Raw genomic sequence first — 4,275 nt, forward strand, 5'->3', positions numbered from 1 at the left:
ATAAAGACTTATCCCCTTACCTGGATGATGGTGCCTTTGGCTGGTATTTCGACTCCGACCTCTGTTTACTTGCGTCCTTGAGCGATTACCAGCGGCTAGTCCTTCCTAACTCTGTAAGTACACTTTCGGTTCAGTGATGCATATGGAATTAATCTGTGCTCATGCAGCCAGTAACGCAATCATGACTGCAATTTCTACTTCTTTTAGCACGGTTTTGAGTGAGCACCCTCCGAGTTGTATGAACATGAGGTTCTATGCGAACAAAAAATAAAACTATGAACATCACATCTTGTGGAGATGAAGCATAGTTGAAAATATTTGTGCTAGCAAAGTTGCAATAGATTGTGGAAAATCCCATAATATGTGCACCGTAGAACAGAAGGACAAGAATTATACCTTCTTCGCCAAGAGTTGTGATAGACGGCTTTTCGGTTAAATAGAAATAGAGTTTAATATAGTGTTGCATTTTTCTCAGGACAGCTGTAATATGTTGCTTTTCTTCTTTTCTGGTGCAGACTTGGAGTGAGTATGAAAGCTTGAGTCAATACATAGCGTTTTATAACAACCCTGAAGTTGATAGAGATTATGTGCAATACTGGGAAAAGATGGTCAAGGAAATTAAGGTATGCATGCTGCAACAATCTGCTAGTCCAAGTTTAAAACTCTGTTCTGTAAAAAATAAATTGGACTAACAACCTTCTGTTCTTAACAGTGGCTTGAAAATCATGTGCTTAAAGAAGATACTCCGGAGGTAGGCCTATATGACCTCTCAAAACCATGGAATGGCAACTAATCTCTACATACGCGTTGTAGCATCACATTAACTTTCCTGTTCTACTATTTAGTGGGATCAAATCTGTCGTAAGGGTTTATACCAAGCAATTAGGATTGCTGCAGAGTTCCCCAACATTGATTTCAGTCTAGCATATTATGGTTTCATGGTACGATTCCTTTGTCCCTTGCTCATTTAGATTGTCAGCTCTAGTCATGGTTGTATCTGATAATTGCAATCTTTCGATTAAATTTAGGAGTATATATGGAGGACTCGCTTTTATGTCGTGTCTGTGAAAGGTCTTGACCATGCCTATTTTGAGATTTGGAAGCGGGTTACTGGCCAGCAGGTCAGCATTGTACATCAGCCTTTTTCAGAACTATAACAGTGTTTTTTATTGATCGGGTTTCTCAATGCTATTTCCCTATTTATGCTTGGTGAATGTTGATGTTGTTTTCTGTTTCCTTGGACAACTTGTAGATGTGTTTCAGAGATGCTCTGCAGGAAGTTTGCAATGAGAATTTGGTTCCATCGCGCCAACACACTTTGAAGGCCGAGCTGCAGCGACCTGGAGGCTTTTTGCAACTGGAGCGACAAGTAGGTTATTTTTTGGTTCATAGGTGTTATTTATGTGTTTTCATTGGCTAATTAGTATCTTTTACGAAGCAAATGCTTTAATCGTCTTCCCTTGCAGTTTCACCGGTGCACAGAGGGCATTAGTAAGGAAGTAAGTATGTGTAGTGTGGTGGTGTGGTCTTGCATCGATTGGAATCTGTTATAAAGACTATACGAAAAGGTGCGACAGCACCTGGGGGTCCCGGCACCCTCTTATCCGACCCGTACAGCAATGCCAAGATTCGTGATATGGAGACTGTAGCAGCAGGCCATTTGCTGTGTTAGGCTAATTAGGCAGGCAATTTGCAGAGACTGCAGCAGGGAAAGTATGTACGGGAGTAGGGCACGGTCAGAAGCCAGCTTTGTCAGTCTAGTAGGATGGGTGATGCATGGCGACATGCATGGCAGAACGGTCACTGTTCATGACGTGCAGCAGGCTTGTACTGCATGGTTGGTTTTGTGCTGCAATATTCGTGAGAGCTCACAGCGGCCTAACATGTTACTTTTCAATAATATATATGGCTGTATTTGACCGTGATGGGTTATGGTGGGACCAGAAACCGAAACATTTTTGGTGGCACGCGTGACTCTGAACAGTGGATTCAGTTAATACCAATCTCTGTCAAACGGAGAGCAGGGTGCCATCCCATCGCTTGTATGAATCACCGGCCGACATATCCAATCGGGGAACGCAAAACTGACAGCGTTGTAGAATCTGTCTAATACGTTACAGTGCCCTAGCTCCCTTTGTTACTGTTCAATAAGCATGCTAAACCAAATAGTATTGTAGTGCATGGCATAGATCCCTAGGTCCCTGTTTTGCATGGACGGTACCCATAGAAGGGTGTCGGGACACCCGGGTCCTAAAAGACCGTTCTCAAAGACTATATATATCCTCATGTCTGATGTCGCTCCTTTGTGTCTATAGGTCCCGGATTGGATAGCCCAAGAGTTGATTTCGCAAGAAGTTAGATTCAAGGTATGTTGTGTAGATATTGGTAGGCAATATTGTTTCCCCCCTGCATGTTTAGTGTGTAGTATTGTATCTCATTATTTCCTATTTCAGCGCGCTTTGCCAAAGACATATGCGCAGTACGCGAGGAAGAAGCTCAAGGTTGCAGAAGCCATAGGATTGATTCCCAAGGCCAAGGCCTAGATACCAGCGTAGATGTGTTTGTTGATGACGTGCTTATTAGCGGTTCCTTCTTTCGCCATTGCCATGTTCATGTTGCTCCTATGGTCAGAGCATAATTTGTTTTATCTGCCTTGCTCGGAGGCTTTGGCAACTTGGATGGAGCTGACCCCATGGCAGGAGAAGAGCCAACCTGGAAAGCTTTTTCGGCAAAATGGCATGAGGAGGCTTTTGCTTAGGTTTGCAGTTCACATGGTGTGGCCCTAAAATCAGCTGCAGGATTTGTCCAGAGGGCCATGGCCACCAGATAGATTCCAAGCACATGTGACCGCAAACTCATACCCTTCAGTGATCAGCTCAAAACTCAAATGCATGCAAATTTTGACGGAATGAATGGCACTGTTGTTGAAGGATGCAAAGGGTAAATCTTTTCAGATAACAATCTATGTGTTCAGTCCATGCTGTTGCTTGTCTGGATGTTCAGCAACTAGCTAAATACAGTAGAGTAGGTGTGGATTGATGTGGTGCGGTGCAATGGCAGTGCCAGCAACCAACTAATTGAGCATGTACCTTTTCATTTACGTATTTAATTAGTATAAGTTTTCTTAAGCAAGTACGTAGCTGCAAGGTTATTATTGTTTTATTAACTATATGTATATATATGGCAGACGGATAGAAGGGATTGTGTTGCAAAATCTTGCCGGTGATGACCTATCCGAGACTGGTCAACCACCTAACCTACTTGGTCTGCCATGCTTTGCTCACGTGAGCTCCACTGTCTTCTTCAACTATAAATGCAAATAAAACAAAATAAAATACTGGTACCAAATAGCACCCCTGTTACAATCTAGTAATTGTTTATTTGCAATTTGAGCTTAATTCCTTTTGCCGAAAGCTTTATTTTACTACGACGATGGTGATGATAATGGTCTGATGTGTGCGGTGCAATCTTGTTTCGTTTCTGTTGTCTACATCAAACTCACCAAACAAACGTAAGATGATTACTTTTTCAATTCTTCATTCTTTCTTGTGGATGGTTGATTAAGGTGCAACCGAAAGGTTAGGTGCCATTAATTATCACAACCAAAAGCAATGGTTGTGTGCTGCCAGGAATTGCATGAACATCATCAGGTGCGACCTTTCTCTTTTTTTCAGTAAGAAAACCATATATACAGAGCCTGTTTCAGGAGAATAGCCAACCTGGAAAGCTTGTTGGGCAAAATGGCATGAGGAGGATTTCGTGTGCCCCAAATCAGCTGCAGGATTAGTCTAGAGGGCCATGGCCACGAGATAGATACCGAGCACATTTGCAGTTCACATGGGGTCACGTTCACCAGATAGATTTCAAGCACCTGTGAGCGCAAACTCATACCCTTCAGTGATCCGCTCAAAACTCAAATGCATGCAAGTTTTGACTGGATGAATGGTACTGTTGTTGAAGAATGCAAAGGGTAAATCATTTCAGGTAAGAGTCTAATATGTTCAGTCCATGCTGCTGCTTGTATGGAAAACATAAGCCAGAAAGTTCATCAGCTAGCTAATTAATACTGTGGAGCAGGTGTGGACGATTGATATGGTGCAGTGCAATGGCAGTACCAGCAACCAACTAATTGAGGCATGTATCTTTTCATTTACGTATTTGAATAGTAAGTTTTCTTAAACAAGTAGAGACAGGGTGTGGCTGGCACGGGGCTCCTCGCGGCGGATCATTGCTGGTGCTGCTCCGGTCCCGGTTGCCTGGGGCCCGCGTCTCTCC

General features: G+C 43.0%; 1 long non-coding RNA gene across 1 annotated transcript; it reads left to right on the top strand.

The window, feature by feature from the left end:
- Window positions 1–1,047: 1,047 nt before the first annotated feature.
- Window positions 1,048–1,501, top strand: LOC123075859 (uncharacterized). The gene is made up of 3 exons (XR_006436227.1): window positions 1,048–1,121; window positions 1,253–1,369; window positions 1,467–1,501. It is a non-coding gene; the product is annotated as an uncharacterized lncRNA (long non-coding RNA).
- The last annotated feature ends 2,774 nt before the right edge of the window (window positions 1,502–4,275 follow it).

This window comes from Triticum aestivum, chromosome 3D (assembly GCF_018294505.1).
Source record: "Triticum aestivum cultivar Chinese Spring chromosome 3D, IWGSC CS RefSeq v2.1, whole genome shotgun sequence".
NCBI classification, from domain to species: domain Eukaryota; kingdom Viridiplantae; phylum Streptophyta; class Magnoliopsida; order Poales; family Poaceae; genus Triticum; species Triticum aestivum.